Source organism: Rattus rattus, chromosome 18, assembly GCF_011064425.1.
Source record: "Rattus rattus isolate New Zealand chromosome 18, Rrattus_CSIRO_v1, whole genome shotgun sequence".
Classification (NCBI taxonomy): Eukaryota; Metazoa; Chordata; class Mammalia; order Rodentia; family Muridae; genus Rattus; species Rattus rattus.
Genome location: NC_046171.1, coordinates 48,658,710 through 48,670,632, shown reverse-complemented (window position 1 = coordinate 48,670,632; position 11,923 = coordinate 48,658,710). Strand labels below are relative to the sequence as shown.

General features: G+C 38.4%; 1 non-coding gene and 1 pseudogene across 1 annotated transcript; both read left to right on the top strand.

Moving 5' to 3' along the window:
* The first annotated feature begins 8,017 nt into the window (after nt 1-8,017).
* LOC116887749 lies at nt 8,018-8,214 on the top strand. The gene has a single exon (XR_004386252.1). It is a non-coding gene; the product is annotated as a U2 spliceosomal RNA (small nuclear RNA).
* A 165-nt stretch (nt 8,215-8,379) lies between these two features.
* LOC116886986 lies at nt 8,380-9,476 on the top strand (annotated as a pseudogene).
* The last annotated feature ends 2,447 nt before the right edge of the window (nt 9,477-11,923 follow it).

Below are 11,923 nucleotides of genomic sequence, written 5' to 3'. Positions count from 1 at the left end.
CTGATCCACGAGCATAGAGGTCTTTCCATCTTCTCAGCTCTTCTTTGATTTCTTTCTTCAGAGACTTGAAGTTCTTGTCATTCAGATCTTTCATTTGCTTGGTTAGAGTCCCATCAAGATATTTTATATTTTTTTGTGGCTATTGTGAATGGTATCATTTCCCTAATTGCTTTCTTAGTCTATTTATTTTTGGAATAGAGGAAGGCTACTGATTTGTTTGAGTTAATTTTGTAGCCACCCACTCTGGTGAGTTGACTATCAGCTGTAGGAATTATCCGGTTTGGGGTTGCTCATGTATACTTTCATATCACCTGCAAATTGACTTCTTTCTTTTATTTTTAACTTGTTTTTTATTATTTTGTATTGGATATTTTATTTATTTACTTTCAAAATACTATCCCTTTTCCTGGTTTCCCCCCATCTTCCTTTTCAATTTGTATCCCTTTGACCTCCTTTTGTGGTCTAACTGCTCTGGCTTGAACTTCAGCTATCAAAAACAACTACATGAAATTCGCAGACAAATGGATGGAACAAGAAAACATCATCCTGAGTGAGGTAACCAGACACAAAAGAGCATACACGGTATTACTCACTGATAAGTGGATATTAGCCCAAAAGCTCGGAATACCCATGATACAACCCACAAACCATATGAAGTTTAAGAAGAAGGATGACCAAAGTGCTTTGATCCTACATAGAACATGGAACAAAATAATCACAGGAGGTAGAGGAAAAGGGGAACCTAAGAAGGATAGATGAAGGGGAGGGAAAAGGAAGGGCAGCAACTATGGTTGGAAGGGACAGGAAACAAGTACACAGGGTCAGAAAATTGAATAGAAACATTTAGCAGTGGGGGGATAGGGAACTGGTGGTAACCACTAGAAAGTCCCAGACTCCAGGGAAGTGAGAGGCTCCCAGAACCCAATAGTGACAGCGTTAGCCGATATACCCAACAAAGTAGAGATAGAACCTGTAGAGACCCCTCCAGTAGATAGGCATGGCCCCCAGTTGAGTGATAGGGCCACCTACCCACCTCAAAATTGTTAACCCAGAAATGTTCCTGTCCAAAGACAGGGACAAAAAATAGAACAGAGACTGAAGGAAAGGCCACCCAGAGACCACCTCAACTAGGGATCCATCCCATCTGCAGACACTAACCCCCTATTGGATTCCTGATGCCAAGAAGTGCTTGCTGACAGGAGCCCGGTATGGCTGTGTCCTGAGAAGTTCTACCAGCACCTGACCAATACAGATGCAGGTACTCAGAGCCAAGCATCATACTGAGCCTGGGGACCCCATTGAAAGAACTAGGGGAAGAACTGAAGGAGCTGAAGAGGATTGCAATCCCATAGGAAATACAATATCAATTAACTGGACTACCGAGAGTTCCCAGGCACTAAATCATCAATCAAAGAGTACACATGGAGGGAGCCATTACTTCAAATATATTTGTAGTAGAGGATGGCCTTTTCTGACATCAATTGAAGGGGAAACCCTTGATTCTGTAGAGGCTCAGTGCCCCAGCCTAGGGGAATGCTAGAGGGATGTGGCAGGAAAGCGCGAGTGGGTGGAGTAGCATAGAGGCAAAAGGGGAGGGAGGAAGGGAAAGGGATGGAGAGTTTGTGGAGGGATAACTGGGAAGGGAGATATCATTTGAGATGTAAATGAGAAAAATGATTGTTAAAAAATATATTTCTGGAAACTTTGAGATTTTGGAGGGTTAATGTAAAGTGAGGCAAAAAAATGCAATACTGCACCAGCTCATTTCAGAAGGATCAGCTCCTTTTAGATACAAAATGAACAAGGAAGGCTCTGCAAGAAAATGATATAAATCAGCCAACCAAAGGCTGGCGGGAGAGGTCTGATCTCTGAGGAACAGAGTTAATAGTGAACATACCAAGGACATTATTACTTTTCATGTTGGAGTCTGTATTTTATTTCAGACTTTTTCTGTGTCTGTCTGTCTGTCTGTCTATCTATCTATCTATCTATCTATCTATCTATCTATCTATCTATCTATCTATCCTGTGTCTCTCTCTATCTTTGACATAGTATACATGGAGATCCCAGAATAAGTTGCAGGAATTGGTTTTCTCCTTCTACCATATGAGTTCCAGAAATTGAACTCAGGTCACATAGGTTTGGCAACAGGTACCTTTAGCCATTTCACTGTCTTCCAGGCTTGAGTTTAACAGAAAAAATAAGATTTTTTTTACTCAAAAATTTCATTCAAAATTCTAATGACTCTTGAGCGCTCACGTGTAAATGAGGTAACTATACCATCTTTTCTGAGACTCAAGGAGCATCATGGAAATGGTGATGTAAAGATTGTCAGAGTTGGGAGATAAGATTAGTCCTACAGTGCTATCTTTTGGATAAAATATCAGTGAGATACCCATGAGCTTACAGAAGCTATGGCAATGTGAAAAAATAATAAGGTATGAAAGTAAGAGGAAGACTGGTTAGAAAGAAGAGAAGGGGTTCCAGGAAAGCGAGGGAGATAAAAGAGGATAACAGTAAGCTTACACTATATTGCATACAGGTATAAAACTGTCTAATATTTTAATTTTTCATCAAAACTACTAGTTAATAAAAAATACACTAGAAAATTTCAAAAGTAGTTAAGAGTGTCAGGTGAAAAGAAGGGGGTTGTTGCAAAATTAAACAAGAAGACCAGGATACAATTTGTGGGTCAGGTAAGTACTTGAAGTTCATGAAATAACTATACAATTATCTGAAGCACAGTGAACTAGTCAAAGGTGTCGTAAATGCAAAATCCAGAAGTCTTAAGGCAGAGTGCACCCAGAAAGTTCAGACACCAGAAGGGATTGCACCTTAAGTAGAGTGAATTGAATAAGTAAGAGTCAGGGGACAGGATTAGCAGGCTAAATGGGAGTTGTAGCATGCAGAGGTTCATGGGCTTTCACAAAGGCTTTTATTTAGTGTGAAAACCAAAAATATTCCAAGGTTTTAAAGAAAGTGATATTGTTTAACTATTGTTTTTATAAGACTCATCTAGCTACTCTTGGTGATATTCTATGCATGTGGAGATAGAAGAGTAAAAAGAGTGTCAGACCAGGTAACTGACAGTGGAAAGGCTCCTGCCATCATCGGAGGTATATTTGTAATGAAAATGTTTTTAAAGTGCATCCACTAGGAAGTCCTCATAGAAATCCTAGGACTTTTGGCATGCTCCCCTCACTTTGGTGTTGTCTATTCTGAGTCCAGCTTTTTAATCATCAGCTGAGCAAACAGTTCTAATTCTTTCCAGCTGCTCAAAGCAGTACACAGCATTATTTAACGATGTACTTGACCTTCTAAGCATACTGAATGGAGGCAGAGGATGATGGGGCTTGAGCTTGGGCATCCTCTCAGAAGATGATTCTCTAGGTAAGAAATGAGTATAATAAGCAATGGAGGGGAAAAAAAACCTCACTATAAGAAGATGCTTTTACCAGTTGACAGAGCTGTGTGTACAGGATAGACCTCTTTGCTTCCTTTAAAAGTGTCTAGCCACTCCTTTATCAATGATATTAGGTAAAAGGAGTTGCTAAAACTATAAACATCATATTTCAAGAAATTTCCTGCCCAAACCTTACGTTTGGAATTTTGCCACATTGAGTATTAAAGTCTTAAGAATTATAAGCATGGTTTTTCTCAGAGATAGCCTCTGAATGTTTGTCCCCGAAGTAAACATTAAGGCATTCATGTGTGTCATTAACTTGTTTGATGCCATTGGAGGGAGCACCACTGACAGACCCTGACTCAGTTGTCACAGTGTAATCTTCTGAACCTTACTCTCCATACTGCAATACAAGACTGTAGTCCAGTTTTTTATTTTGTTGAGATTACTAGTCACAAGTATCAAGTCTAAATTCAATTATTGTGAAAATGAGTCTATTGGATGATAAGTTACAGAATTACTAGAAATACTAAATAATTAAGTCTAGAAATGGCTTGGGACATACCCTGCATTTGTCCTAATGGCCTTACTTAACGTTTTATAAATTCTTTTACAAAAAAAAAGCTCTATTTTAAATTTAATGGGCCTGCATGAATCTATGTGGATCAAGAGTTTTCCCAGTCCCTGAAGAGGCAGAAAGAGGACATTGGATACTTTGTTGTTGCCTGTGGTTGTGAGTTACTGTGTTTGGGAACTGGAAAACAAACCCAGATATTTTATGAAAAGCAAGTGCTGTGTACGCTGAGCCATCTCAATTGCCACAACCTGGATATTCTTATGGAATGAATGTGTATGCCACTCAAAGTTACATGTTAAAGCCCAACTCTCTCAGTGTAGTACAGTAGCTCATATTAAGAATTTTGGAGTCAGACTCTTGGTGTCAACCACCTAATATGACTCCATTGCTGCTTAATCTTTTAAGAAGATTCAGGGCTTTGTTATATGTACAGCAGTCCCCACAGCAGGGTGGCACCATGCAGGAGGAAAGCCATTGTATTTGTTATTATATTGTAGTTGTGTGAAGGCATAGCTATTCCCCGTCTCACTGTTGTCTGGCCCTGAAATAATTTTTAAGACACAAAAATGATGAGTAAGCATATGATCATCCACTTAAATGGTTTATGCCAAGTTTTAAGGATTACCATTTTCCATGCTGATATTTCTTATTCATTCATCCATTCATTTACTCATTCATTTATTTGTGTGTGTGTGCCAACATAAGAGGAAAGCTTTGGGAGTAGGTTTTAGCTTTCCATCCTTTGGGTTCTAAGAATTAAACTGGTGCCAACAGGCATAAAGATAAACATGTTTACCCACAAAGCAATATTGCTGTCTCATAATCGTCTCAAATGGGACTTTGAGACTGGAGAGATAGCTCAGCAATTAAAATTGCTTATTCCTGCAGAGGACCCAGGATCAGTTTCCATCACCCACATGATGGCTCACCACAACTGTCTACAAGCTATTTCCTGATGATCTAATGCCTTCTTTGGACCTCCTTAGAAATCAGGCTTGTATATGGTATACATGCACACATGTAGCCAAATCAAATATAAAAAAATATCATTAAATGGATCATTGAAATTTTAATACTCTGTGTGGTGACCACTGTCAACAGCATCATTTCTTCCTAATTCCATATTTTAAATAGTCTATTTTCTCCCTTACCTTCATTTAGCAACATACTATCTAGAATAATTCAAACATACATTAAAATCTTACACATTTTATGCTGTATGCCCTTATTCCTAGGCCAGATTTCTAGAAATAATGTAATAGTTGTCATATGCCCATCATATATTTTGTTATAGTAGAGGAGCAGAAAACATGGGCCTTTCAGGCCCCTTTTCCAGCTTGCAGTTGTACTACAGAGTCGATTATAAAACTCTTCCCTAGTTCCTGTATTTTTAAGATATGAGTAACAATATTGACTTAAAAGTGTTGGGAAAGTTGAATGAGATGACCAGGAGTATCACAGACATTTGATAAATGTTAGTTTTTCTCTTTGTATTATTTATAGTCATAATGTTTTAAATAATTGTGCTTTGGACAAGTGTCCTTCCTTGCTTTTAAAGAACATAAAAAAAATTGACACGACATATTGAAGTGCTCATGAAAACTAGGCCTGTGATGACATTGCGGGCTAATTCACAGACTCTGTTAGGCTTTTCTCTGCAAATTCAAGTTAGTTTTTTTTAGTTACTGATGTTCCATAGCTTTGTACATTTTAGGTCAACTCACTACCACTGAACTACGCCCCCAATCACAAGTTAGGATATTTATTTTTTTAAGATAGTAGTGCTAAACCCCTCTGCTTTTTTTTTCCTGGCTTTTCTTTCTTTTTCTTTTGTTGGTTAAATCTTAGAAGCCTGCCTTCCTGCCTTCCTGTCTTCCTGCCTTCCTTCCTTCCTTTTTTCCTTCCTTCCTTCCTTCCTTCCTTCCTTTCTTCTTTGGGTGGGTACATTGATTATTCTTGAAAACATTTGAAAAGCATTTAGTCCTGCGTCATCTCTCACTTCTTTATGTGTAAACCCAGCTTGTCACACTAATCCTTGTATTGTTCATTTTGCCTCATCCATTCCTCTCTGCTGTATTTTTTGATCTTACTCATAAAATCTAAAATCAGAAAGTACTTAAGGTATGTTTCAGGCTGGATCCTCTTTCCCTTTTAAGAAATTCTGATACCTTGTACATCAATCAATCTACATAAACCCTGTGTACATTAACGTTTTTCTTGTTTCTTTTGTGGCATGTGGTAGCATTCTATTCCCCAGGTCCCTCCATGTTTCCAAGTGCTACTACTGGAGGGATCTCTTTCCAGTGGGTGTGGCTTTGTTTTTCTAGTTCTTCATTTGCTTTTTATATTGCCTTCATGGGCTCTTGTATTTTTCTAATGTAGTATAACCTTACAAGTACTCTACTTTAAATTTTACCTTTCCTCTATACTGAACTCTTCATTGACAAATAATTGAATTCAACTGGCTAATTTAGAGGCCATCATTATTGCTAGAGATTTAGTTGCATTCAATGTTTAGTGAATTCCTTTGAATGGTTTGCTGTTTTCTGAGTTCTGGTATATATGAGAGTTCAGACTTCGATATTTCTTTATATGCCTCATAAATATTTAAATCAAAACTAGTGATTGATCATTGTTTTTTAGTTGTCAAAAAGTCATAAGCTATCATTTCAAATCAGTTTTACATCCTCAAATTATAACAAGCTGCTTTGCATCTAAAGAAATAAATACATCCCACATTTATGAAATCCCCAAAGCCCAAATCCTAGAAGTTATAAGATAAAAAAACTCTCATGTCCAGCAAGGCCCTCTCAAAGCTAATGCCGTTATTTTCCTGACTCTTCAGGGTAGGCAGGTCTGAGCAGGCAAAGCTCTGATGGGTCCTGGTATGATAATCTGAAAAGTGTGAGTCCTAGAAACTTCTTGCTTTCATCTATGGCCACACAAATCTTGTTCCAATCAAACAACGAGCAATGGAATGGGTAAAGAGACTTTCAAATCCATTTTTTCTAATAGAGTAGTATCTAAAATATGAAAAGAACTATTCAAGGCAATAGTAAGAACAATTTGTTTCCAAAATGATAATATATTTAAATATATATTTCACAAAGAAATACTGATAATATTAAATAATATTTTATTTATTATTAATGTACTGCAAATTTATAGTTATATGGTCACTAGAACAGATAAAATGCAAACAAGAAATGTGGCAGTAGTAAGTGTTATCAAAAATAGAACAGTTGAGACATCTCTCTGTTTGGGTGCTGTCTGTCGAGCAAAGGCACACAACATACCTGTGAGCTACAACTTTAACCCTGCAGTTTGACTTCTAGTACACTGCTGATCCCAGATTCAAAATACCGCAATCACTGTGAAAAACACTAGGACATTGCTTGTGAGGTGGAATAGATGCTTACTGTATTCCCAGCATTCCAAATTTTAGACAATTCATTCAAGAGAAATCATCAAAAAAGTATGTAATAATAGCTATAATGTCTTTGTAACAGTCAAATTTGGGATGGCTCAAGTGTTCCTTCAGCTGGTGGATGGATGTACAAACTATAGTCTATCCATGAAATTGAACAATTCTCAGGCACACTGGGAAGTGGACTATAGAAACATGTAGTGATTTGTTTTTATCTAAGACAGTAATCATGTTGGGTGAAAGCTAGTTTGAAATAACTATGTATTAGATGACTGATTTATATGACACCTTAAAAACAGAACCCACCAGGGCAGAATCAAATCAGTGTTGTCTGGTAACAGGAGGAGAGGGAGAAAACAAACAGAGGCAATAAAAATAGATTTTGTGGGGATAGGGCATAGATTTGTTTTGCTTGTTGTTTTGGATGAAGATTATATAATTGTACAAATTTTAAGGACAGATGACACTGATAATAGGATTGTACCTTTAAAATGTAAACTATATTATGCATGTACACACTGTATCAACAAACAAGACTAAAATACTTAGTCTATAGTTTAAGAAATTCTACAAGGCTAACGATGATGACGTAGCATAGAATACCCATGCCATTGCTTCCTGGCCTTTTGGCTAAGATCAAGCATAATATCTGTTCTTCTCAATGTAATAACGCACACATCCTATCTTCTCATTTTTCCATTTACTAGGTGTTGTCTTAAAGCAAAACATTAGAAACAGGCAACTTATTAGATTTAGTTTTCTCCTGAATGTAATGCTAATCGCATTCATATTTAGGAGACAATACTTATTAAGGGACTGTTAAGACAGCAGTGTGTGCGTTAGAAGCTGAGCTCCTGGGGCTGCTTTGTTCCCCGGTTCCCAGTGTCTTTACACCTCCCCTGGGGGTTAGCCTTGCTCATCTGTTGGGATACCCCTTCCTTCCCGGAGTCCGTGGCCGGCAGGAACAGGCTGATGAACAAATTCCAAATCTGCATGCGGCTCATTGTTGAGGACTACAAAATCGGACCGCTGTATATGATCAACCATGAGCATGGTGACCGGGGAGAAGGAGTAAAGGTCATGCAGAGTGAGCTCTTTGAGAACCCTCACCATGCAATGGGCATTTCACTGAGAAGAGAGTGTATCTCAACAGCAAATGGCCTAGTTGGGCCAGAGCTGTTATTCCCAAAATATTTTATGTGACCGAGAAGGTGTGGAACCCATGCACCATCACAGAATACACTTGTTCCTTCCTTCCGAAATTCTCCATCCACATAGAAACCAAGTATGAAGACAAGGGAAATAACAACGGTATTTTTGACAGTGAAGCCAAGACCTCAAGGGAGAAGTGTGTTTTATAGATATCGCCTGTGATGAAATTCCAGACTACGAAGACTCCGAGGATCCTAAATACTTCAAGTCTGGGAAGACAGGCCGAGGGCAGCTAAGAGAAGGCTGACAAGACAACCATCAACCTATCATGTGATCCTACAAGCTGGTAATTGTCATGTTCGAGGTGTAAAGACTTCAGACCCTAGTGGAACAATTTATGCACAAGGTGGTCTGAGACATCTTGCAGATTGAACACAGACAGGCCTTCGAGTGGGTTGAAGAGTGGTAGAATATGACAATGGATGATGGTCAGGAATATGAGAAAAACATGCATGAACAAACCAACAGATACGTATGCAATCAGCACTCCTCCTCTGTGGATGATTGACACAGAGAGCCATGCACAGACCAGTAAATGATGATGGATGAAGTGCAAGAATTAGAATTAGCCACTCAGGAAGCCACCAAGCAGAAGATTGGCATTTTCTCACCTGCCATCTCTGTCAACAGCATCACCCTACTGCTTTCCCTGATGTGCTGCGCCCCATCCCCCATCTACCCCTCTCTCCACAGATGTACCAGAATTTCTGTCCATTCCCAAAGACCGGTACCGGAAAAAAAATCTGCTCCAGAGACGCTCACACTTTCAGATCCAGAGAAAAAGAGCCACCCCGAATTTACCTGGCGTCTAGGCTTCTGAAAAGCCATGTTGGCCCAAATCATGTGACTCCGTGTGAACATCCCATTGGGTCCTTCATTTTCACTGTAGTCTTTTTAAGAACCCTCCGGTAGAGGTAAAGACTGCCTCTTCACTAAGATGTGTTCTTGGATATCATATTGTTCATGTGGTTAAATAATCTCACAGATAGCAAGAACCCCTATGTGTGCCATGCAGCGTTATAGTGAATGTGAAAAGTAAGATTTAGAATAAACAAAAGACAAAATGGGCTAAGGACAAAGCTCAGTGGGTAAAGAGCTGCTGGATTCCATCCTAGCAATGGTGAACTAGGCAGGAGGATTAGAAGTTGGGGGTCAACCTCAGCTAGATACAGAATTTGCGGCCAGCCTGGGTTATAACGAGACACTGTCTCAAAAACAATCAATCAAACAAAACCCTCAGAATCGTCTATAGCTTTAGATCTGGGCCAGAGAGGAAGCCTTGTTTGGTGGACTTGAAGAGTCTGATTTGGACCTCAGTGGTAAAAAGATGAATGGATGAGAAACCATGAAGTCTATTTTTTGGGGTGGTGGTGAGGGGGTAAGGTGTGGTAAAACAATGACATCAATTTCCTACCAGGAAACCTGAAATTCTCAACAAAAAGAAAAAATATTCTCAGGTGTCACATGGCTAACTGTTATAATTTGTGACTGCTGACCACCAATACCTGAATTGCAGTTGTTATCAATATTCCTACTTTGTTTTATTCTGACTCAGGATTTGGGGCCTAATTAACTTCTTAAATTTTTGAAAAATTTAATAGCTAACTTCTAGAGTCTCAAAGTGCAATTAATGTCTTTATACCTTTTTACAAAAATTTAATTTAATTTAAAGTTTGTGTCAAAAAAAAGCAGCATGTAAATTTCTTGTTTGTTGAGGCTTCTGATCAAGGTCCTGTAGGGAGTGTTCTACCCTGTGTTATGTCATATTTCAGAATTATAATGACAATCACTGGTTTAACCATGAAAGTAGATACATTGTATTCCAGGTTCTATTTGCCATGGTAATGTTGTACCTCTGTCATGGTTAGACTCAGTAGTTACAGATTAAACTAACTTTTATGTTTATTTTTGCATGAATTTTTAGTACTTCAGAACTTTCCAAAACTGGATTCCTTGATAGTGTTCCACTGTAATAGTTAATTTGGTCTTAGATGGTTTTGTCATTGAACAATTTGTAATCTACAAGGTTTGATGTAAAGTGAGACTAATCATCTTAGTTCCCATAAGTGAGAAGGGCAGTAAGCAAAGCTCTGAGTTACCCATCTACCCAGTACATACGGTCCCATGCTGTTAGTTCCCAGAACTGCAAAATGATTGACTTAAATAACCAAAGTGTATAGACTCACAGTTTGGAGCTGCAAGCACACAATAAATGTGTTGATTGGTAGTGTTCCCACCAAGGATGCCAGGGAAAGACAAGGTGCAGGCTGCTTTCCTGATCCCCAGGCTTGCAATACCCTTGCATATATATATATATGTGTGTGTGTGTGTGTGGTTGGCGACATTGAAGTATACCTTTTGTCAAGGATTTCGATTGGACTGGATGAAGGGTTTTCCAACCCCAGCAGTCCTCATGTTAAATAGTTAATAGTTACATTAGGTCTTCATATAAATAAGGTCATACTGTAAGGATAGGGTTTAAGACATATACATATGGATCCTGTGGTTACTGAATTCATCAATAACTCCTATGTTCTCATGTATGAAATGATGTCTGAGGATAGAGGTAGGAATTTCAGGCAAAGCCAGAGACCATGAATGCAGACTACTACTGTTATGTCAAAACACCAGAAAGACATCGTCACCCTGACTTTGTATTTAGAGGAGGACTTTAAATTTTATTTTGCAACATAGCTTTGCACAAATAAGACGTTGTGATTTCTGCCACCAATGACAGCAAATTCCTATTTTTGTTTCGTTTTGAGCTAAAGTATTCGTTTAGGAACTAAAGGCAAAGAAAAGATATTTCTGCTGAAAGATCAATAGCCAATACTCAGGTTTGAACATTTCCTTTGTTCCAATAGGATGATGAAAATGATGGATTTATACCTTTAGAAATGAGGTCTGTCCTGTAAGAATATGCTATCTCCAAATGCTTCCTGTGTCTACACCCTTATTATCACTAGTTCTGGCCATTCACTCTTTTCTCCTTTCTTGTTTTTACAGCATGCTGTAGAATTGGTCCTCTGAGGCAAGTGTTAGATGAAAACACACAGGAAAAGGGATTTAGGGAGGCTCACACACTAGATAGAAATGTCAGCCAAGCCTCTGCTCCTTTCTCGGTTGGCACATTCTCTGGTGTGCTTCATTTCACTGATTTATTTTTTTCTCTGCTGTATTTATGGATATATCTAGTAGATGTTAGTTTGCCTTTTTATTTATTCTCACTTCCAGCATTTAGAAATGGCATTGTCTTCTTTTTCTCATCTGATAATTAGTTTAAAAATAATCCCCCACTTCATGC